A 25,969-nucleotide genomic window follows, 5' to 3' on the forward strand; every position below is an offset into this window, starting at 1 on the left:
ATCTATTGACCCCTCCCCCCACCCCTACCCCCCAGTTATCTAGCCTTTTGGCAACAGAACTCAGACAATCACCTTCTCCTGTTTTTAATTGTCCGGCCCAGACCCGTAGCACCGTCACTAAAACAAGAATAACCGTGTTTATATGTCCGTCTTAACTCGGCGTCGCCTTGGTATAAATTCTGCATAAAATTTTATACCTCAACACAGGAGCCTACAAAAGCTCGGCTCTGTCCTGGCTCGCCCCAAACACCCGGGGATCTCCTCTTGGCTCAACTCTACTGCATTGTTTATTTAATTTTGTTTTTCTAAATGAGATTGGGAGAAGTGGAGAGAAAAAGAAAGGGATATGTTTCACACATAGGTTAGTACATCTAGATTTGGTTCATGATTTAGTTAAAGACGGGCTCGAGTTCTGTTGGTGGTGGTTGACTGAATGACGAAATGTTCTATCATTGTTGGTGTTGTGGTTGATTTAGAAGTGTTGTAGCAAAGCTTATGTTATTATTGGTGTGGTGGTAGATTTAGATGTGTTTTAGCATAGTGTGTTATGTTATTGTTGTGGTTGATTTAGATGTGCTATAACATAGTTTGTTATGTCATAGTTTGTGTTGTGATTGATTCAGATGTATTGTAGCTTATGTTATTGTTGGTTTTGATGTTGATTTAGATGTGTTGTAGTATAATTTGTTATGTTATTGTTTTTACTTTGATTGATTTAGATGTGTTGTAGCATAGTCTGGTATGTTATTGTTGGTGTTGTGGTTTATATAGATGTGTTGTAGCATAAGTTGTTATGTTATTGTTGGTGTTGATGTTGATTTGGATGTGTTGTAGCATAGTTTGTTATGTTATTGTTGGTGTTTTTATTGATTTAAATTTGTTGTAGAATAATTTGTTATGTTATTGTTGGTGTTGTGGTTGATTTAGATATGTTGTAGTATTGTTTGTTATGTTAATGTTGTTGTGATTTATTTAGATGTGTTGTAGCATAGTTGGTTATGTTATTGATGTAGACTTGTTATAATAGTTCGCTATTAAATTTTAATAGACTTTTTGTTATGAAACTGTTATTGTGTTTTTGTTTGCAAATTATTATAGAATGTGTCAATGTTTGTTATGTAATTATTATATGATGTTTGTTATGACATTTTTTAATGAAATTGTTGAAGATTGTGTAGTTGTTTGGTATTTAATCGTTAGGCCTATATCTTGCTTGTTATGAAACAGTTGTTATAGTCTGGGTCATTGTTTACATCATGCTGATGTAGTTCGTTTATTTTGTGTTGTGTTTCTGATTGTGATAGAACACGAAGAAGAACATTTTTAACTATAATAAAATACCTTCCAAATAATGGTGTGGCTTAAATACGTCCGTATGATAACTTTTATGATTGTACCTTTTTAATCAGAAAAAATATTAAGTCTTAGTGTTGATAAATGTCATTGTATCAGAATTACTTTTAACAGCAGAGTGCCGAGAAAAATGACTAAAAATTACTTAAAAAATCAATCAGCTGTTTTTACTCCAACGACTCTCCCCTTTCCCCACTCCCAATGTTATGGGTTTTTTATTCTTTTTTTATTCTTTTTTTTTGTTGTTGTTTTACTTCCGTGTGTATTTTTTGTTCATCTCCTGTTCATACTTATTTTTTATGAAGATTCCTAATTTTTGTAACAATTCCGTGTATGAGTTATTTGTATTACACTTCCTGTACTAGTGATAAGGTGTGTTGCGGTTGGGCCAAGACTAACCACCACTGGTAATACTTATATCTGCTGGTAGATAATGGCAGATGTATCTGTTGGTAGATACTGACAGATGTATCTGATGGTAGATACTGGTAGATGTATCTGATGGTAGATACTGGTAGATGTATCTGCTGGTAAAATTCGAGAATCGTGAGATACTATTAATAGAGTTGACTCAAGGAACTAGTCTACCCATCTCACTTGGCAGCTGTTTTAGCGCTGTTTAAACCCTCAATATTTTATGCCATGAATTTAGTAATCAGAAAGGAGGATAATGTTAAAACGAAATTAGAAAATCGAAGACTTGGATACATGTAGTTAGAAAGTTGGATATAGTGTTTAATTAGAGTAGTTGAAATAATGTTTCAAATTAGGCCGCCTTATTTTAAAAAGTTAATTTTTTCTATCTTTGCAAAACTTTCATTATTTCTGAAAAAAAAATTAGAATTGCAATTAATATACTAGCCTGTGTACACAAATCTTATTGAAGTTCTCAGTAGAAACTATTGTGAGAAATGTAACTAATACCTTATTGATGTTTTTTCAAGGTGTGTTTGGAGATAAACAAACACTGTTTAAACAATGATTCATTAAGATCAGCATTTAACTCACCGATTATTTCTGGCTACATCAAACACAGCCTTAAGAATAAAACATCGGCAATATAGAAAATTGGGATTTGAAAGATTTAAAATAATTTTTAGATCCGCGGTATGAACAATTAGTCGAGAAATATGTTTACAAACAACGTTTTATGTTTTTAAATTTTGGTGTAAACATTTGTTTTGTTATTAGTAATCTGTTTACTGACACTTGGGTACAATCGTCAGTTAAAAGGACATTATTTTCAAACTGACAAAGCACACTGCTGGTTCATTAATTAACCACAGACACTCTGCTCCACCTACATGCCAATTCATACCATGCCACACACCTAAACCCCCCACATCCCCACTCTCTCACACACAAACACCCACATTTCTACTGGACTATTTGCTTTTTTTTAAAAAATACATTGTTATTGAATCATCAATTGTCTTATTCCGAAAGTGAGTATCCGAATGATCTAGAAATCAATAGTTAAAACCCTTTATAATAATATGCGTTTAGAAGTGGCAGGTGAGATAAAGTTCACCTGCTGCTGTGACACTTCATTAGAAAGGACAGTGTGGTCAGCACTATGTTCTTCCGCCTTTACTTTCCCTCATAGTTAGGATCGACTGACTGAACCCGGATTCGAACTCGGGACCTTCAGGTTAGCCGTCTAGCGCTCTACCGTCCTTTCAATAAGCTCTCAAATGCACTGAAAGTAAGAAAATAAATAAAAATAGGAAAACATTTTCGTTCCTGAAATATTGAAAAATTCCGGCGACAAATGTTAAATATAAACGATTTTTTTCTCATTTGTTTATCGTTTAGAAATTACGAATTTAGAGTGTCAAAATAGTAAGTTGATATTACATTGTTTTTTTGTTTTTTTTTAAATTAGCGCTTTATTTTTTTCAATTCCGTCATTTTAAAATTAAGTTGAAATTCTTTTCGTTGAAACTAGATCAGTAGCTTGCTATCTTGACTCTCACATATAATTATTTGCTGCGTATAGGGCTGGTAAGTAGGTCACCAACCAGTTCTATGGCTCATGCAGGTTTTATTGAGCCGTAGAACTGGTTAGTGACCTACTCCACAGCCCTATTGTCGTGGGTGTTCTGTTCTGAGGTGTACCATGATTTGTGAATACAACTCATGTTAATCACATAATCGATCACAAGTACTTGATCCTGTATCTCGACTCTCATTATGTGAATCTAGAATCTTTTGATCTGTAATGTCATATTTAATATGTAATTAGTTTTAAATTGGATATTCTTGCATTTACACTAGAAGCTAATTAATTTGGAAAACTTTAACGAAATTGTGATTGTAGAGCTGGGTTAAAATATTTGACCACAAACCCATCAACAGACAAATATGCCTTGCACCTAAGTAAAAGCTTAAATAATGCACGCCTGATTTGAGCAACGAGTTAGGATTTGGGGGAAAAGCTACAATTTTAAAATCTAAACATTCATTTTAACATTAACAAAAATTAGTTAAATAAAACCTTGTGAAAAGACTTTTTTTATGCATGATTACTTTACTTAGAAACCCGAGGAATTTAGTTAACACTGGAAGCTGTTCTATTCATGGGCGTAATGTTTCTAGCAGCAATAAACAACCCTTAGCGTTTTAGCGTTGATTTCATGGCAAATGCCCGCATTGAAGTAGTATCTTTCGCGTTGCCCATGCGCGGAAAAAAGCTGAAATTTGTATGACGTAGGTGAAGTATTTTTGTCAGTGAAGTACCGTCTCTGTTTTTCCTGACTGAGTTTATAAATGAGTTAAGCTCTTCATATTCCGTTGGTTATTTCCAAAATAGGAAAACAGAAGACCCGCATGCGTGAATGCACTTTCTTCAACTAAGGGACAACACCCGTAAAATCACATGACTTGACTTTCAATTATCTTCTCTTTGTCTTCCTTCCGCAACATTACTCTCAATTATAGCGTCCATTTTGATCATTTTCTACTTCCGTTTTAAATTACCAAATCCCGTTTACCACAATTTTAACTAGTAGCTTTGTAAAACATTACCTTATTTTTTTTTTTTTTTTTTTTTTTCAATGGCCCTCCCTTCCGGTTTGACCCATCATGGCGCCCAAAAAGCGACTAATGATAGAGGTAACCTCTTGGGCGTACGCAGCGTTATGTTAGCTACACCGGCGCTGTTAGTGCTGCTCAATAATTGAGTCGACCGCGGACTCAAATTGAGCCATTCTATAATAAAATTGGAGTTGTCGTACGGCGTTCGACCTTCGTGGCTATCACTAGATGCGGGACGTGTAATGCGATGGTGGTCCCGGCCCTGGTACTTTAGGGCGGCTTAATGAGAAAGTTGGTGCGTTTTGTTGAAGCGTAATTGGTGCGCAAATCGTTCATTTTAAAGTCGCTGGCCGGCAAGTTTTAATTAATGGCCTCTGGTTTGGTTTCTCCTACATTTGTCGTCGTGTCTGTGGTTTGTTTCCCTAATGTAGCTGTTTCTGTTGTTCATCGATTCACCCAATTGGGAAAAAAAAACATCATTTAAACCACAAATAGTCACACACAAAAATCTCTCAGGTATCTTTAAAAAAGGGTTTTTCATTTTTAAAATATATATTTACGTCTACAATATACAATTAGTTGAATACTATTTTTATTTTTATGGTTTTTGTATTATTTACTTCTCTCTAAGCATTTTCAATTAATATAAATTTTAAATTAAAAGAAAAATATCGTCATGTTACCAAACTAGCTCTAACGGTACTCAAGTTATCGTGTACACAGACACACACACATACACACATACACACACAGACATTGCAAAGCTCAGTTTTTACGACTCGATTACGCATAAAACGCCGAAATTTTGATAAATCTGCATTTATTATTTTTTCCCGATTAAAATAAGTCCTCTATACTCCGTGTATGATGAAGCACTAAGGTGTAAAACGATGACAACTGTCATAATTTCATGTGATTTTTGTGCACGATTACAATACTTCCTCTATACTCTATATACGAGAAAGTAAAAAGGTACACGAAAAGCGCTTTTTAATGTAGAGACTCATGGTCATTCATATGTCAACCAAAAGATATGATACCTCTGGTGTATCGTGGTCAGTTTATTAAAGAGTCCGAATTATGAAATTTCAGGATTATGGTTTGTTTTATATTGAAGGTTCTTGACCAAGCTAGATCTTTAAACGCAATCTGTCCGAAAATCCTTGATAGTTTCATATATTATTCTTTCCTATTCTCAATTCCCAGACCGCTTCATACGTATTATTCTTCCCTATCGCAAAACCCTTAGATGCTTCAAATATTATTGTTTCATATCCAAGCATCGCTGACCATTTCAGATAATACTTTGTCTAATCCCAAAATCCTTGTCCGCTGCATATATTATCCTGCCCTTGCCCAATCCCAAATCTGTCAACCTGGTCAGATGTTATCCTATCATATATCCCAAAATCATGACCTCATCCACTGATCCACTCCCCAATCTACCCCTGGAGATCTCCAGAACTTTCCACTTTATGTCTCCCCCTCCCTCGGTCATCGCCAGATGGCGCGCATACCGGAAGTTGAAACTGACAAGGTCAGGTGGTGCCTCATTCACGGCTGGCTCCGGGATGACCACGACGGAAATAAAAATCCGCAGCGAAATCGGAGCGGCCGATCTGACCAGTGATGGACGAGACAGGTTGATTGGGCCACGCGCGGACCGTGCTCAAGTCTACTCACGTGCATGGTGATGACGTAGTGTGGCAGGTCGTAAACAGCAACTGCCACGTCATCGGAAAATGGCTTTGTCTGATCGGAAATTTTGGGGGTTACCTAGCAACCAGATACCGGCTCTTATTCGTGGTTTTAGTATTTAGTAAGTCTGAAATTTTGAGATATTCTCGTAATCATAGTGGAATGAAGAGGTCGAATGGTAGAGCCTACGACTGCTAACCTGAAAGTCTCAAGTTCAAATCGGTATTCAAATCCGTAGAACCTCCACAAATCCACCCAGCTTTGTTGGGTATCTGTGTCTCGTTAAAGTAAAGGCTGCTTGACATAGTGCTGACCACACAGTATCTTTTCTTCCGTTGTGGACAGTATAACAAGTCCTCTACTTCATCTTCCTTTGAACTGTTAGGTGTGAGAGTGTACTATGTTTTGCAGTTATTTGCCGGCTGATGCAACTTAGCAGGATTTAAGGTAAAAAAAAAGTAGCTAAATATACAAACTATGAAAAATGCAAGTCAAGCTCAAGTTACTGTTGATAATTTGATTTATTTAGAATTATTGGCTATATTTTTAAAGGTTTAATCTGGCCGCTTTATAATAACACCTTTAAGCTTAGCTTCATATGTGTATCAATTGTCATTTAGTGAGAAGTTTGTGGTTTGAGGTCATACATAAATGACATCATGTTTTGGCCGATTTATAATTCCTGTCGCACATACCCTCCACCTCTACATACCCCTCAGGCACACCTAACCCATATATTACAATGTTTTTAACAGATATAATTATTATTATACACTGACGATTTGAACAAATCCGGGTCAAATTTAGGTATATTAATCAGTTTTTATTTGCTTTTTAATCTGTAATAAACCGAAATGGAGTCCAAAAAATTCATTACAAAGTGTCTAGTTTTCAATGCACTGACTTAAGTGTTTTTTATTTCTTACACATCTTCACTTTAAGTCCAAACACCCCCCCTCCCCCAATACACGATTTGTACCCGAATTGTTGGTAGACGCCCTTATGTGGGTAAATCTAGCTGTATGCACTAGGCAGGGACGTGTCACCTTCGTGGTATTAAGATATTGTTAGTAGTATCAGTAACTTGGGCTGCTCTTAGTTTGCTTGGTGGTCTATGACTTAAGCCAGATTAATCCGCTGACTAGATCTATAAGCATTGGTTAGTGTCCTATCGCCAGAACTTTTTAAAAAATTATAGAAAACTGTCAACCTTATATAGCTTAGAACGTATATTTACAACCTACGCAGCTTTTTAAAAATCATAGAGAACTGTTCACTCTACATTGTTTAAAAAAATGTAGAAAATCTTCTACACTACATAGCTTTAAAAAAATCATAGCACATTTTCCAACCACCTTATCTTTAAAAAACAATTTATAGAAAAAATGCCCAACCAACATAGCTTTAAAACAATCATACAATAATTTCAAACCTACATTGCTTACAAAAATTACCGACTGTTGTCCTTTGAGCACTGCTAGCATTAGTTCTATGTAGTGTATTCTTTAAAACAAAATAATTTTTGTAACTATTTGTTGTAACTTCTAAACAAAGCTTCGACTGATGGGTAGGTTACCGATCAATAGGATGGATAATTCAGGTCATTTTAAGGCCGTTAACTCCCCCCCCCCCCCCCCGTCTGGTCACGCCCCAGTGGTTGATGGCTAAAATAGTCTAGACGAGAGATCCAGTGATCAGGTTTTACGGGGATCGATACTTGGGTCGATGGGTTGGGGATTATGGTGACTTAATCTTCACTATGGATTATCGTGACTGAAGATTATCATGACGGTGGATTATGTTGGCTGGGGATTATGTTGATTGTTGATAGTTGACGGTGGATTATGTTGGTTGTGGATATTTGTGCGTAGATTATATTGAATCGGATTATTTGAATTACATAATATAATATGAGCACAACGCTGAAGGCAGGGGCATAGCGAGGGGGGGGGGGGGCGGGGGGTGCGGACCGCACCGGGTGACACTATTTAGGGGGGTGACACCAAGGCAAAAATAACAAAATATGGAGAAAAAGTTGAGGGGTGTGCAAATCGAAAGTTTGAGGATGGGGGGAGGGGGGGGGCGGGTGTTGCAAATAGAAAACTTGAGAGGGGGGTGCAAATCGAAAGTTTAAGGGGTGGGGGTGCAAATCAAAGATTTAAAAGTTTGTCCCCGGGACGGGTCGCTACGCCTCTGGGGGGGGGGGGGGTGACACCATTAAGTGCCGCACCGGGTGACACCCGACCTCGCTATGCCACTGGCTGAAGGTGTATTCAAGTATTTGCTTTTTAACAAATATCAATACGTTAAATGTCTTCTTACTAAAACATTTGTAAAGGCGACATAATATTTGTCTGTTCTTAATATAAAAAAATATGTTTTAAAATGTAATTTGTTTGAATAAGAATTTTTAATAAATATTTGTATATATTTTCTTATGCATATATTTGTAAGACTAGTTTTTAAACTTATTGCAGAAACATTAATCATTTTAACAACGAATTTGTTTTTATTGATAGAACAAAGTCAGACTCCAATCCATTTATTCATTTAGACAACACAGTCATATAAAACAGTCTACATAAACAACTGATATCATTTTGCTAGTGTTTATTTACTATATTTATTTGCAAAATACTTGAAGTGAATTACTCTAAAATGTCAGCTATCGAATAGTTAATGTTGCTCTAGACAGCGGTCAATGAAGGGAAATTCTAGTAAAAAATGTGTATTTCTTACACAGTAGTTAATTAGGTAGTAGTAAATTGCCATTTGATATTTTGTGAGTTTTGTCGTTGCTCTAGCAAAGCTAACACATGTATGTGCACTGTGGTTGTCCTATATGGTCCTTAAATGTCCTGTGACACGTATTGCATCTGTGATTGTCCTATTTGATCCTTAAATAGCCTTTGACGTGTGTGTACATATTAATGCCCTAAAATGTCCTGTTGTATACTAGAGACCTCCGTACAATCGATGCTATTTCCAGCAACTTTTAAAAATTAGATTTGAAGAAATAAATCGGCATCTCGATTTTACTCTTGCCAATGTGGCAATACCAGCTAAATTTGACAGAAAGTTATGCCAGAACAAAATGCAACTTATTAAGCTTAACCTGAGCGAAAGACAAAAACTGAACAAACTTAACACAGCTTGCCGATATAGTCAGCAAAAATATTTTCCCACGTTTTCTTTAACTTGCTTTCTCTGTTTGTTTGTCTTTCCAATCAAATCTTGCGATCGAAATTTCTGGCACTTCCCAGATAGCTAGCGCGCTGAAATTTTCAGGGAAGCTTTCTTTTGGATGACCATTGAATATTCAATTGTTATTATTACTAAATTGATCAATGGAAACATTTTATTGAGCATTTTAGACCGCTATATAATCTATATATATAATTCTCCTCTGCTAGCCATTAGAAAAAAAACCAGCGACGCGTACCTCGCGCGCAGTGAAGCGAACGATCACATGTCGCCACAGGCTTAGGGGCAGAGAATTTAGCTTGAACCGAGTTTAAACTTACAGGAGGTAGTCCAGTTTGGGGGAGACGATATGGTCGAGTGGTTGGGCACACGATTGCTATCCCACTCGACACGGGTTCAAATCTATGTGTTCTAGTCAGTAACGTATTCAAACAACGTGTTTTTTACGAGTTGTCTTTTTACGAGTTGTCTTTTTACGAGTTGTCTTTTTACGAGTTGTCTTCGTTTACCCAAAAAAAGTGAAAAGATAAAATCGATAGCAAGATTTTAATGCAAACAAACAGACAAAGACTAAAAAGTAGAAAATAATAATCATTAAAAAAGTTTTAAAAAACCCACGTTTTCTGATTGAACTAAAAAGTAGAAAATAAATACTATACATCACAATAATGCAAGCGATCACTCTACTATAAGCGATCAAAAACGTGGGGTGCCGTGATTTTCTTACAGTTTCTAATACTGTCGACTCTCTACAAGCTCCCTAATAAAAGTCAATAGTATTATCTAATCAAAAGTAATATAACTTTTACTTCGGCGCCCCACGTTTTTCATCGCTTATAGTAGAGTGATCGCTTGCATTATTGTGATGTATAGTATTTATTTTCTACTTTTTAGTTCAATCAGAAAACGTGGGTTTTTTAAAACTTTTTTAATGATTATTATTTAAATACTATTACATAGTTTAAAGAGTTAATAAAATACGAGAAGATTATACAATATAATCCACTCTAACGATACAGCCTGATCAGATTAAAGGATTAGCCTTTAAAACTTGTTCAAAGGGTTTGGTATGTAGGGTTACTCTGAGACAGAAGATAATCCCAGTCAATTATTAGACAATTAAACTGTAATTAATGTGTAATTAATGTGTAATTAATGTGTAATTAATGTATATATGGTTGGGTTTAAGACAATGCAATGATCTGCAGAGGGAGACTGGTGGTGTATAATGGGCGTGTCTTGGGGGTGTGTTTAGAGTTTAGAGGGGCGTGGCGTTAGGATGACAGGCGATATAGGCGGAGATGATGGAATCGGTAGGATTTGAGACCGATGCTGTATTGGGGCGGCGGTGGGGTGTTTTAATGTTTTTTTTTCTCGGTTGATAAATAATTGTGGCGGGTTGGGGAGTTGAATGATTGAAAATATATTTTGGGGAGGGTGAGAGTATTGTTGGAGAGATGTAACAGTATTGGTTGAATTGTTAAAATACGACGGATAAGGGGAGGGTAGGGAGGCCATGTTTTCTCTAAGCTGTGCGATTGCGCGGCAGTGCAGTTATTTAGTAAAATACATATATCCTTGTAAAAGACTTTTAGAACACTGTGCTCACAAAATTCACATTGCACACTAACTTTTTCTCCTAAGAGAGTACGTCATTGTGGGGTATTAGTATTAGGGTGGTGTGTGGGGTGATAAACATGTTGATGTGTATGATGATGTGTATGTTGATGTGTATGATGATGTGTATGATGATGTGTATGTTGATGTGTATGTTGATGTGTATGATGATGTGTATGATGATGTGTATGATGATGTGTATGTTGATGTGTATGTTGATGTGTATGATGATGTGTATGTTGATGTGTATGTTGATGTGTATGTTGATGTGTATGTTGATGTGTATGTTGATGTGTATGATGATTATATGTAAAACATATGAATCATCTCTTCCTGTTCGTGCCAAAGACACATGGGGCAGAGGAAGTAGAGTTTACTTGTTTCAATAATCTCGCCATATCTAGAGAATGTGTGGTCAGTACAATGTTATGTCGCTTAGATTCTATTAAGCTGTTCAGGAAACCAATCAAAGCTGATTGGACAATGGCGGATGGGATCCGAACTCTAGATTTGGTTGGGGTTGACAGTCGTAGACTCTACCATCCGACCACATTATCCACAGAAAGTAATATCATAATAAAGTTAATATAATAACAATGGAGTATTGACTCTATTAGTGGCTGACAATGGACTCTGCCAAAAATGGGTGTGTTAGGTTGCTCATCGTAGTGTCATGCCAGTTATAGAGATACGATTATTAAAGGGTTACTGCTGTGGTAGAATTTATTTTTGTGTTTGGGTCATGGATACGGTCAGCGCTGTCATTGACAAATTCGCTTAGCTTATAGCTAGTCCCTAAGTCTCGAGTTCGAATCCGGGTTCAAGTCAGTAGGGCGTCCCTGAGTCCACCCAACTCTAATGGGTACCAAACTCACGTTAGGGAAAGTAAAGGCGGCTGGGCATAGTGCTGACCACACTATCTCTTCACATGACGAGGTCACAGAAACAAGTGAACTCTACTTCACTTGCCCCATAGACCGTCAGGTTTGAAAGGGAACTTTACTTACTTTTTACTTATAGTTTATTAACAGTCAATTAACACTCCTTTATTACGTTACTTTCATTAGTATGAGGTTTTCGGATACTTTTGTTGAGTTTTTTTGACATATTTGATATTAACATAATGACAAATAGCATAATGTGTGAAATTAAATATAACGTTTTCAATTATTTGTTAAGAAAACGTATGGTTAACTATTTAAATTTTTAAATATTTTTTTTAGTTTTAGACGGATTTTGATCTGACGAGATTCAGATTGTTTCGGTTTGTCTTGGGTTAATAGTTTTAAAAAAATATTTGATGTGATGATGTACAACAGTCAAAATTTGGTGGTATGATGTACAAAAGTCATAATTTGATGTTATGATGTACAAAAGTCATAATTTGATGTTATGATGTACAAAAGTCATAATTTGATGTTATGATGTACAAAAGTCATAATTTGATGTTATGATGTACAAAAGTCATAATTTGATGTTATGATGTACCAAAGTCATAATTTGATGTTATGATAAACAAAAGTCATAATTTGATGTTATGATGTACAAAAGTCATAATTTGATGTTATGATGTACAAAAGTCATAATCTGTTGTTATGATGTACAAAAGTCATAATTTGATTTTATGATGTACAAAAGTCATAATTGATACCAACTGGCGGTCCGATCATGTTGCAGAAATCAATAAACCCAAGTCAAACGTCACAGTTGTGCGATGGCGTCACGCTTCCCTGCACACGGCTCTCTATGACCAGACGACAGTCGGCGAGAAAAATCTGGCAAGCTGTTGTCTAAAACCCACGTGGTATCTAGCCAATCATCTTTCGAGAGGTGCAGGCTTTAAAGTCAATAGAGTAAAACAACTCATGTATACGTGTATGTGTGTGTGTGGGGGGGGGGGGGGGGGGGAGGGCGTAGTGTGTGGGGTATTATTATATTGTGCAGTGTGTGTGGAGGAGGGGGAGTTTATGAGGGTGCAGTATGTGTGTGGAGGTTTTTTATGATGGTTTAGTAGTTATGGTGGTTTGGGGGGGGGGGGGTCGTTTTACGTGTGTGTAGTGTGTGTAAGGTGTATTTTTTTCGGATCGTGTAGTGTGTGGTGGATTTTAAAAATGTGTAGTGTGTCGGGGTAGGCATATTAATGTGTGAGGATGTGTAACGTGTACTTCTGTACATAGGTGGAGGGACTACTCTTCCCGTGTGAGGGTATGTGAGTGGTCTTATGTGAGGGACATTCTTGTGAGTGTGTTTGAACGTACGTGTGTGTGTGTATGGACATAATTGATGATTATAGTCTAGTGTGTAATGGTGTTTATAGACAATGATGACATTTGTGATGTTTTAGGGTGTTTTGGCGCAGGGTGTGTGGTGTGTGAGTGTGAACCACTTGAGTGAGGGTGTGTTGTGTGAACCACTTGAGTGAGGTTGTGTGGTGTGCGAGTGAACCAGTTGAGTGAGGGTGTGTGGTGGTGTGTGTGTGAACCACTTGAGTGAGAGTGTGTGGTGTGTGTGTGAACCACTTGAGTGAGGGTGTGTGGTGTGTGTGTGAACCGCTTGAGTGAGGGTGTGTTTGTTTGGGGACACGGGGATTTTGGTGTTTTAAAGAACTCTTGTCGTATTGAACCCCCCCCCCCCCCCCCCCACTGTAATGAACTCTTCCTGTGTGTACTCTCTAAGCCAACTTGCTATACGTGAAAATTGAGACACACAACCATACACATATTGTTTAGCATACACCTATCGACGACATCAACAGTATTCGGTTACATCAATATATCACGTCAAAGTAGGTCAAATACAATGAACGGTTGAGCTGCTTGTTTCCGAGGAAGGGGGAGGGGTGGGGGAGGGGTGGGGGTGGAGACGGAAGCACACCGTACACGTTTCCCAAACAGTAAAAAAATATTTTTTCTTTAGTTAACCATACCTTGATAAGTCAGTCGTTTCTATTGCAAGCAATCAACGCAGTGTTTCTTTCAGACTTTATCTCAGGCGGGGGGGGGGGGGGGGGGGGCGGACTAAATTTTCCGGAAGGAGGGGGTGGCACTAGTAAAAGTATATATTTTCTATATAAATTCTATTTCGTTCGGTGGGGGAGGGGGGGGGGAGTAGATGCCTGGAAGAAACTGAATGAAATTATTCCATTAAGCCGAGTATTTCTTCCTTGCTTACGGTAGTTTTTCCAATAGGTAAATAAAGCTGAAATTAAAACGATAAATTCGAGAGAAAAGTTTTAATACACGTATGAATTATCTTTATTATGCTTTAATTACAAGTGTAGTTTTCGATTAATGAATAAGTTGCATAACTCATTAGTCGTATGCCAGTATAATTCAAGAGAACAGTGACTGCTCATTAATGTTTTAAAAAAAAAATTGGCTGGTTTTGCGTCATAGAGGTGGCCCTAGACTATTACAGCGCCCCATGCCCTAACCCTACCCCCTACCCAACCAACCCTCCCCGTCCCCTACCCTTTCATTAACCGTAGCTTCCTGTCCCCACCCTCGCGTCCCTAACCCCGGGCCTACAAAGGGCGACAACACGAAATTATTTTCCTCTTCAATTTAGAGCAATCAAATCCCGTCCTTATTATTTAGCCGCGGTAAAAGGCGGGCTTTTTGTGTCCGTTTTTTTGCTTTGGATTGTGGGCCTTGTGGGCGCTGGTTTCGTTTCGTTTTGTCCGTCCGGACATCTTAGGGGGTGTGTCAGGGCTTTAACCAATGCTCGGTTTTATCAAAGCAAAACTAGCCTTGACGTGAACCCGTAAACGGGTCATAAAAAATTTTGATTTAAGAACCGCGGGTAGGACGGACGCGTTCTTAAGTTGGTTCACCCAGGTCCATAAGGTGCCCCACTCATCACCTGTGTGGGAGGGTCACCTTCTTAAGTCACCCAGGACCGTACGGTGCCCCACTCATCACCTGTGTGGGAGGGTCACCTTAAGTCACCCAGGCCCATAAGGTGCCCCACTCATCACCTGTGTGGGAGGGTCACCTTCTTAAGTCACCCAGGCCATAAGGTGCCCCACTCATCACCTGTGTGGGAGGGTCACCTTCTTAAGTCACCCAGGCCCATAAGGTGCCCCACTCATCACCTGTGTGGGAGGGTCACCTTCTTAAGTCACCCAGGTCCATAAGGTGCCCCACTCATCACCTGTGTGGGAGGGTCACCTTCTTAAGTCACCCAGGACCGTACGGTGCCCCACTCATCACCTGTGTGGGAGGGTCACCTTAAGTCACCCAGGCCCATAAGGTGCCCCACTCATCACCTGTGTGGGAGGGTCACCTTCTTAAGTCACCCAGGCCATAAGGTGCCCCACTCATCACCTGTGTGGGAGGGTCACCTTAAATCACCCAGGTCCATTGCTCCACTCATCACCTGTGAGGGAGGGTCACCTTCTTAAGTCACCCAGTCCATAAGGTGCCCCACTCATCACCTGTGTGGGAGGGTCACCTTAAGTCACCCAGGCCCATTGCCCCACTCATCACCTGTGTGGGAGGGTCGCCTTCTTAAGTCACCCAGGCCATAAGGTGCTTCACTCATCACCTGTGTGGGAGGGTCGCCTTAAATCACCAAGGCCCATAAGGTGCCCCACTCATCACCTGTGTGGGAGGGTCACCTTAAGTCACCCAGGCCCATTGCCCCACTCATCACCTGTGTGGGAGGGTCACCTTCTTAAGTCACCCAGGCCCATAAGGTGCCCCACTCATCACCTGTGTGGGAGGGTCACCTTAAGTCACCCAGGCCCATTGCCCCACTCATCACCTGTGTGGGAGGGTCACCTTCTTAAGTCACCCAGGCCCATAAGGTGCCCCACTCATCACCTGTGTGGGAGGGTCACCTTAAGTCACCCAGGCCCATAAGGTGCCCCACTCATCACCTGTGTGGGAGGGTCACCTTAAGTCACCCAGGCCCATAAGGTGCCCCACTCATCACCTGTGTGGGAGGGTCACCTTAAGTCACCCAGGCCCATTGCCCCACTCATCACCTGTGTGGGAGGGTCACCTTAAGTCACCCAGGCCCATTGCCCCACTCATCACCTGTGTGGGAGGGTCACCTTCTTAAGTCACCCAGGCCCATAAGGTGCCCCACTCATCACCTGTGTGGGAGGGTCACCTTAAGTCACCCAGGCCCATAAGGTGCCCCACTCATCACCTGTGTGGGAGGGTCACCTTAAGTCACCCAGGCCCATAAGGTGCCCCACTCATCACCTGTGTGGGAGGGTCACCTTAAGTCACCCAGGCCCATTGCCCCACTCATCACCTGTGTGGGAGGGTCACCTTAAGTCACCCAGGCCCATTGCCCCACTCATCACCTGTGTGGGAGGGTCACCTTCTTAAATCACCAAGGCCCATAAGGTGCCCCACTCATCACCTGTGTGGGAGGGTCACCTTAAGTCACCCAGGCCCATTGCCCCACTCATCACCTGTGTGGGAGGGTCACCTTCTTAAGTCACCCAGGCCCATAAGGTGCCCCACTCATCACCTGTGTGGGAGGGTCACCTTAAGTCACCCAGGCCCATAAGGTGTCCGTGTGGGACGGTCAGCTGTGTGGGTACATCACATCTGTTTAGCGTGATTCCCGTAGCAGTTTAGTAGCAGGTTGGTAGGTTTTCCGGTATACCAAACCCGTGGGGGGGGGGGGGTGTTCCAAGGATGCGAACTAAGATAAAACGCAAGGAACCAAGGACCGATGAAAGGCTTTTATACCTCGGGAATGGGGATGGGGAAAGGGAAGAGGCGAGTTAAGAGTTAAGTATTGACGGCGTGTCCGAATTAGAATCAAATAACTGGACACCTTCCGGTCAAACCACAGAGGAAGAAAAATGTAAATGGTTTCCGAATTTATCAAGTGGTTTTGTAGTAGAATATAACTAGTAGAATTTTCTATGCTCACTTTTTTATATTAATATATCTTTGTGGAAAACTTAATTCACCTTTGCTTCATTGATTACTGGTCATTTTCTGCCCCCTCCCACCAGAAAAACAATTAGCTGATTTTTTTTTTAAACCTGATTGTTGATGCATTGACTGTGTACATAATCTATGTAGTAGATTTGGAATAAAAATTTAATGAAAATTGGCATGGTCAAATACCAGATTACATTGTACTTTCTACATAGACTTAAATCATCCTACTACGATGGTTCACAATTTGTATTTGTTGTTATGCAAACAAAGTTCACGTATTTTATATTGGTGGTGAAAATCTGGTTAAGGGAAATGGTAAAAAGGTGTTATGTTTTGTTACAAGAAATGTTATAGAAGTGAGTGTGGATTTTATATTTCAATTTGCACTTTTTAGTTACATCATTAGACTGATATTAAATTGATAGAAAAGTATGGCGAATTTCTGGGCGTAGGTTAAAATCTTCAAAATATTTGTTAAACATTTTATTGTTGTAATACTTCCAGCGTTTAGGGTAATCACAAAAATCTCCAAATTATGTTCATCGTACTAACCAAAAGAGTGATACAGTTTAAATCGAACATTAAAATACAACTATCAGCATTATGAGGGGACACCATACACAAGCATTATGAAGGGGACACAACTGAATGTAAATAATATAAAACATAGCACGAGATTTGACCAAACAAATATAGTCTCGCACAATGTCACTTCCGTTATATTTTTTAAAAGTTAAGGTCAAGTTTAAATTAACGTTGTCCTTAATTTCAGATGTTATTTATTTCCTTGAAATCCACACCAAAAAAAAAATTGTTAAGATTTTGCTAAGTATTGTATTTAAAACTTGGATAAGGATTAGGACTTGAGATAGGTTAGGGTTAGGTATCATGATTAGTGAAAACTGAGTTTACCATTTTTGTGTATCATGTTTAATGGCACCGTATCGTCTTTAAAACAAAATAAATCATGTAATTAACGTGGAATTAGTAATTGAAACGTAATCTCTTTTATTTTAGGTAACCGTGACGTCAAGGTTAAAAACTCCACAATGCGGACCAGCAGAGAAAATCCTGGTGCTTTCTCCGGTGTTGCTGTTGTCGGGCGTCGCTGTGGTCTGGGTGGCGCCGGGCAGGGATGTGGTGTCAATGTGGTGGTGCTGGCGCCGGGCAGACCCGCGGTGAAATTTGAAACAAACAGGAACGTTCTGGAAGAAAGTGGCCGTCTTTGATGAGATCTTACCTGGAGATTTCACCTGTCGTCACCTGAGTCTGCGGCTTGTCGGCGGTTTTCTCTTTGAAATCTAGGACCAAGGTGTGTAGTGTGTGTGGGGTGTGGGTGTGTGCTGTGTGTGGGGGTGTGTTGTTGTGTAGTGTGGGTTGGATGTGGTAGTGTGGTGGTGTGTGAATTGTGGTGCTGCGTGTAGTGTGTGTGGGTTGTGGGTGTGTGTGTGATGTGTGTGGGGTGTGGTTGTGTGTGTAGTGTGTGGGGGTATAGTGGCGTGTGACGTGTGGTAGTTTTTGTAGTGTTTGTGGGTTGTGGGTGTGTGTGAAGTGTGTGGGGTGTGGTTGTGTGTGTAGTGTGTGGGGGTATGGTGGTGTGTGAAGTGTGGTGGTTTGTGTAGTGTGTGGGGAGTGTGGTGGTTTGTGTAGTGTGTGGGGAGTGTGGTGGTTTGTGTAGTGTGTGGGGAATGTGGTGGTTTGTGTAGTGTGTGGGGAGTGTGGTGGTTTGCGTAGAGTGGTGTTATATTTATTGTGTGCATTTTGTGTGGGATGTGGTGTTGTGTGAAGTATGATGGTGTGTGTAGTGTGGGGTGTGGCCTGTTGAACGGGGGTGGGTGTTGATAAACAGAGAATTCTCAGAAATCGCGTGATTATTATCGTAGAAGTAGTTTATTCAAATTAACCATCTTACTTGCTTAACAAGATTTAGATTTCTAAAATTGTTTCAGTTTTCAAAAGTTATGTAAAACAAAATAAATTAAATTAATCGTATATGTACATAAATTAGGTTGATTTTGGAGTGCAAAATCAAATATGAATACTTTACTTCAGCTACGAAAAGTTATAATCACATCCAAGTTGAAACCTACTTTGTGTTACACAAATAGAAAGTTAAATTTGAAGATTCTGTTTTTAAAAATATCTGTACTAAAACTTGATTTATAAGGATCAGTTTGAAGATTGTGTTTTCAACATGTATGAGAGGGCAAAACTTTTACTAAAACTTTGATTAATAAGTATCTATTTTTAGAACGATTATGTATATGAAATGAAATAATTAGCTTTATAGATTCCGTGGGTTGAAAGTACAGGCTATTATACGAAATAGTCTATTTTCCCGTATACATCATTCTTAGAATTAAAGTTTTTTAGACTGATGATAAAGCGTTAAAACAGAACATACATTTTCTTCAAAATTTAATTTTATCTGATTTAAATATGTTAATACTAAGACAAATATTTAAAAAAAATTAAGAAGTTATTATTTATACATTTTATACGCAATATAGGTGTCGAATTTTTCTATTTCATAAATGGTAACCATCTACCCTTGTCTATCCCCAAGATAAAAGACTTGGAATTTTTAATATCTTCATTATAAGATTGACCGTCAACGTAAAAGTGAGAGGTTTATCTCTGTATGGATTATAGCCGTTAATCCTGCCTTTTCACTGAATCTTTTCTTGTGTTAATTTTTTCGTCTAAGATTCCCCCCTACCCTGTCCCCTTGTAGAGAGTATCGTTTACGAAGATGAAATAAGAGTGTGTGATACCAATTTATTTCTTCATCAGCGGCTCGGTATAAAAGTCAGCACTTGGCCGTAGCCCCGGCGCCCCGGCGGTGGGGTCGTGTATGCCGCTTTAAACCCGGGGAGATGGGCAGAGACGTGCGCGCCCCCATTAATGCTAATCTCCCGGTGCCGACTTTTTACGACGCCCCCAGACTGGGGCGTCTGGGTGATGGCCGGAGCGTGAGGCAGGACTGGTGAATAGGTACTAAAACTCTGGACAAACACGAAGTGCTTGGCGCCTGCTCCTAAACCTCTTTGTCTGTAGATTGAGGCTATCGGAAACGTAGTAGAAGAGTGGGGGGTGGGGGTTATGAAGGGTGGGGGGTGAGATTTTAATAGATTAGTCAAAGGCAACAAGTAGAGGTTGAATCGGGAGCGGGGTGTTAAATATTCTAGAGTTTACCTTTGAGAGAGTTGGATGCAAATATTTTTGAGAGATGTTTCTTGGGAATGGATGAAATTTTGGGATATTCAAGGGGTGGGGGTGGGGGTACTATGTGAGACCCGATAGCGAATGTCCGTTGAGGTCACGGCTACACGTCATGTGTTCTCCTGCGTCCGGTCCGGTTTTATGTCCGTTTTAAGACCGCTTGTGGCCGAGTCCTCTTTGAGCAGGCTAATGAGTACAGACCCCGGGGGACCCCCGGGGACCCCCTCCCCCCGGTACATCTGCGAGCCGCGGCCTTATCTAGGGTGAAGCTTTTAGAGCCGCTCGCTGAGGGGAAACGTGGAGAAATTGGTGGGCTGGGAGTATCCGAGGTTTCTTGGAGTAATGAGTGGTGATCTTGGTGAGAGGGTAAGTTAAGGGGGTTGTGGGGGTGGGGTATGTAGGGTGGTCAGTTTAACGGCTGGTTAGGTTACTGGTGGGTGATAAGAAGGGGGTGTATGTAGGGGTGATCTTGGTGAGAGGGGTAAGTTAAGGGGGTTGTGGGGTGGGGTATGTAGGGTGGTCAGTTTAACGGCTGGTTAGGTTAGTGGTGGAAGATAAGAAGGGGGTGTATGTAGGGGTGATCTTGATGTGAGGGATGTTGTGGGAGTGGGAAGGGGGTGTATGTAAGGGTGTTCTTGTTGTGGCAGTTAAGTTTAGGGGATTTTTAAAATGTAGTTATGGGTGTGTAGGGGTGCCCTTGTTGTTAAGACTAGGATAGGAGGGTATGTAGGAGTAGAGTTCGGAGGAAATAGATTGGAGGTTAGGATTGTGAAATCATAAGTAGGTGGCTGTTAGGAGGGGCATGGGTTTATGCGTGGGAGATAACATGTTGTATGTGATGTCGATGGTAGGTAGGCTATGGTGTAATGGATGTAGATGGTGTTTAAGCTGTTGGTAACGTAAAATTGGGTGAGATGTGTTGACTGTGGAATTGCGTAATATAGTGACTGGTATATGAGTGTGGTAAAGTTTAGAATGTAGTGTTTGTAAAAAATGATAGGTTGTAGGATGTTGTTTATTGAGATTGTGAAAGTGGGTTGGCAGGCGTGGGTAATAATTTGTGGTTGGATCATTTTACGCGGGTTTCAATCAGTGGTTGATTGGTATTTGTCTTTACACCGTTGGGTGAGATACATATTAAAGTTATGCTTTACATTTTGGATATACATGCGCAGTTGTCTCCCTGTAATATTACAGCTTCAGGTCGTAATATTAGGATTCTCATACAGCGAACGTGATATGACGGCCATTTTATATCAGAGTTATTGCGCATGTGCATATTTTATCCAACCCTTCCCTATACAATCAGGGATTGGAGAAATAGGATAACTTGAGGATACATTCCAAATTCTTTTATTATATTTTATTGCCGGGAATATTGGAAGAGAAAGTTCGTATTAGCATTCAAAAGTCGGGCTGAGTGCCATCATTACAGGGAGAGTATCCAGACACAATATTTTTATGTCTTAGGCCTAGACGAGTTCTGGAACCTGTTTCTCCATCTTGTGCCCCTGTCAACGTGTCCGAGGGGACGGTTCCAGGTTTGTTGTCCTGCTGGGTTTATGGTCCGTCTTGCAGGCCGGTCATTAAAGTTTGATAAGGTCCGGGAATGTCCGAACCCCCAAGAGGTCAGTCGTGAATTGCCACCTGTCAGTCACTGTCAAAAATACACGGGAATTTGTTTAGGTTTACGATGAATGTGTTTGATTAGTTGTGTTTTAGTGGGTTCTACTTGGTGAAGATTCTCAGTTAGTCTTGTCTGCAAAAGTCGATCTCCACGTTAACCTTCAATCTTGGTATTGGTTTGGTTTGATGTGTTCATGCTCTTCTTGATAAATTTAGTCAATAGAAAAATTATATATATATATATATATATATATATATATATATATATATATATATATATATATATATATATATATATATATATATATATATATATATATATATATATATATATATATATATTATATATTATATATATATATATATATATATATATATATATATATATATATATATATATATATATATATATATATATATATATATATATATATATATATATATATCCTAATGGTCGTATCCAATAAGCTGATTGACATACACGACCTAAATTCAGGGTTAAATGTTAGCCTATTACTAACACTGTCGTAAGTGCATAACAACACAGATTTGGGTGTACCTGTACCCATGCATCATAGACCCAACAACATAACCCAGGCCTCTAATCAATCACCTTATCGTGAAGTTTTTACTTTACAAAAAGAAAGACACATAAGAACAACGATACACTTGTAATAATGTAAAACACTGTAGAGACTTATCCTCCTTTGCCCGATATGTGCTAACAGAAAAAAAAATTAACTAAATATCGAAACAAAATTTAAGTGAAGGAGTTGGGTCCAATATTTTCTGTTTTGTAAAAAAAATACTCCTTTATATCCGGGCTCTGCAACACACTCTAATCCCAGGTGACATAATATCCCCTATTATCCCATTCATCCCGTAATATCCCATACATCCACATTCCTCCCCTAGGGTATATCCGTTACACCCGTGCAACACGTACCCGACCCGTTAAGAAACACGATCACCCCTCGTCTCCACCCGACCTACCCCCGGCCCCACGACTTTCCCACCAACTTGCAAATCCCCAGCCATCCCCGGGACCCACGGGGACTGAGGTACTAGTCCTACCTCCCACAAACTCCCCATAAACCAGAGGATATTCTCTCTAACACACCGACCCCAACTACAGCATAAGCCTATCATATTTAGGAACCTGAAGCCGCGATATGCGAGGTGCATTTAGAAGACGACAGGGTCCATTGTTGCCGGGAGGGCAGGGCTATAAATCAACAAGGTGAGAGATCGGCAAGCGCGATAGATGCGCTCGCCTTGCCTGCAGATCTAACCCTAGCCCTAACTCCAACCACCGTCGAGTTGCCACCACGAAAGGCCCCCACACACGTGATATGGGCCCGGGGCCTTTGTAGGTCCAGTTACATACAACAGGAAGTACGTGATGAAGCTCTCCACGCTTGAGTACTTGTTGCATCTACACATACATACACACGTATATATATATATATATATATATATATATATATATATATATATATATATATATATATATATATATATCGATTCCTTGTGATATGGTACATCTCTATACAAGTAGCTGAAGTAGAGTTAATCTCCCTCCTTAGCCTATGTATATGTCGTGGTACTTCCCCCCCCCCCCCCCAAGTCAAGCCACCCATATTTTCTCAGACTCGCGTCAAGCACTAACTAGTGATAGAGCCAAGACGTGATGGCGCTACCATTCGACCACGCCATCAATAACATTACAGACACAAGAATATCTGAATTAATCTGAATCTAATTTGTCTTTTCTGGCATCCATGGGTGAAAGCTGCACTTAACTGTGCACGGTCTTGGGTGTGTATTTTTGGTGAGGGGTGAGGGGGGGGGGCTGACTCGACAGAGGCACCTGAGCCAAAAGTGTTCTATAAAACCAGGTCCACAAACATGACTTAAGTCACAGTTGACTGGCCATATTATGTGCTCAGCTGTTTTATGACTTTCCTAAATCTAGTTATAATTAACATTATTTTAACAGCTAATTTAAAAAAAAAAAAGTAACGGAATATAACAAACCTACGGAAAATGTTTTCTGTGTCTTTATGAATTGTTTGCTATATTTTCCGAAAGTGCCTATACTGATGACAAATAAATCATAAGAGTTGAAATTATGAGCTTACTAAAATGTATTTCAATATGGGATTTGCTGTAATATGTGTATTTTAGTTTTTTTTAATTTAAGAATTTATTATCGAATTATATATTTCCTCAACTTTTTATTTTACAGTAGTTGTTTTTTTCTCTAGATTTCTTTGATCCGGTGTTTAGACCGTCACACACTCCATGATGAGGAACATGAAAGGGAAACAACAAGAATGGGTCCTGGACAGTCATAAAAATACAGCGCCCTTCTTTTGTATTCTCCCAGCTTTCATGTGCATTGTCTGGATTAAAAATTTTGAAATTCATATTGTGTTGTTTTCTTTTCCTTTTTTTTTTTGGTGCACAAACTATAATTTTATTAAACTACTAATGTTTAGTAGATTTAGTATTATTTTAATAAAGCGTAGATCTAAAGAAAGAACAATTTAAAATTTGTGCATATTTTCTAGTGGACTTCTTGGACGTCCGCCCTCAGCCAGCTTGCCGAACCAGCCTCGGCTTGACCAATCACGAAGACATAAAAACGAAACATTGTAAACATCCTCTCGTCCAGAACTCTTGTTTTTCTCCCCAGAATTCCCTGCTTTTGTCTGCCGTCGTTTCATTGGCCCAGGCGACCAGCCATCATACCAGGCCAAATATTTCATTGGTCACAAAATTTTATATCTCAGCTTTTAGGAGTGTAGGAAAAAAAAAAGGGAACGCGGAATAAAATCCAGGGAAGGTATTAAACCGTAACAAGCGGATAAAAACTTTGACCCGAAAAAAAAAAAAAGAACCGAAAAGAAACATTGATCTCCCACTGCCGGCACAAAGTCCCGTTCTCATCAAATTCCCCGCTTCAAGTCTCCAGCAATTAATTTTTTTTTTATTATTCTCTTCTTCTGCGATTGATATTTTTTTTTTGTTTATTTCCTTGTGCCCGCTGTCTGAATAGATGAAAAATTTTAACGCCCAAACTGGCAAATATTTTTAATGTTTCTAGTCAGAATTTGGTCATCAAAGTGGCCAGGGGCTTTTGTTGGTCGTCCCTCTGATGCCAAACAAAACAATCGACAACTGTTCCAGGTTCGACGCCCAGTCCACCCGCCGGCGCATGCGCATCGCCTCCCAATGCAACATGGGAAAATAAAATTTGTAGGAAATCGGGAATCATAAATTCGAAAGATTTTGGATGCAACCGAAACCATGTTAATTACAAATTCATTTTAAAATAATTATCTAGTATATAAAACGCGCTTGCTGCGCAATTGGAACACCGTTTCAAAACCGTTTCCTAAACATTTATTAGTTTTTTTGTGTTAAAAGTAAAAAATCATTTTTATGAATTGTCGCATTAGAAATGAGATGAAACATGTCGTTTTACAGAAAATTGAAATAAAAATAGAGAATAATCTCTTTCTAATTAGAGGTTTGTGTTAACGCGGGATGCGGTGCCTCTAATTAATACCGCCATTACGTGGACGCGCTTCGCTGATTATTAATCAGTTATAATGAGAATTGGTGGTGTTTTTTTTTTTGTGGCGTTGTGGGAAGAAGTGTAGGTCGCGTTTGTTTATTTCCCACGGGACTTTTTGCTTTGGTCATTTCGTTTGGTCATTTCGTTTGGTCATTTGGGTTTGATCTATAAGGCTAGTGTTTTAATCAAATGATGCTATAACTGGCTGTGTAACCAGGTTTAGCAGTTTGGTGGATGCCGTGAACATAATCTAATATAATGTTCAGCTCGTTGTTTTTACTACCCATCATAGCGTCATGAAGTTAACCTTTTATATTCATGTAATCAGGATAATTGGGACCATATCCTCACACACCCCACATATAAATCCTACCCACCTTAAATCGTTTATACCGAAGTTGTTAATTAATTACCCAGCTAGATTGTACCCATCTCCTGGGTTAGTTAAGTTTATAACTTGCAGAAAAACTGTTTATAATACGTCTTCTGTGAGGTGGATGTTGTGGCTTTAAAACGTCATTCTTTGCGTTATTTTAGATCCAATTTGTGGGGGGTTTTAGAAATAATGAAAACAAAACACGAGCGACTGTGATATCGCAGTAACTCTGTGTGTGTGTGTGTGTGTGTGTGTGTGTGTGTGTGTGTGTGTGTGTGTGTGTGTGTGTGTGTGTGTGTGTGTGTGTATGTGTGTGGTGGGGTTGGGGGTTGGAGGAAATTATGA

The 25,969-nt window shown here is 39.5% G+C and overlaps 1 long non-coding RNA gene across 1 annotated transcript; it reads left to right on the forward strand.

The window, feature by feature from the left end:
* The first annotated feature begins 138 nt into the window (after positions 1-138).
* Positions 139-24,070, forward strand: LOC131928775 (uncharacterized). Its single transcript, XR_009383837.1, has 3 exons — positions 139-361; positions 17,835-18,129; positions 23,933-24,070. It is a non-coding gene; the product is annotated as an uncharacterized LOC131928775 (long non-coding RNA).
* The last annotated feature ends 1,899 nt before the right edge of the window (positions 24,071-25,969 follow it).

Source organism: Physella acuta, unplaced genomic scaffold (genome assembly GCF_028476545.2).
Source record: "Physella acuta isolate Inbredline_101_S28 unplaced genomic scaffold, ASM2847654v3 ptg001545l, whole genome shotgun sequence".
Lineage (NCBI taxonomy): Eukaryota > Metazoa > Mollusca > Gastropoda > Physidae > Physella > Physella acuta.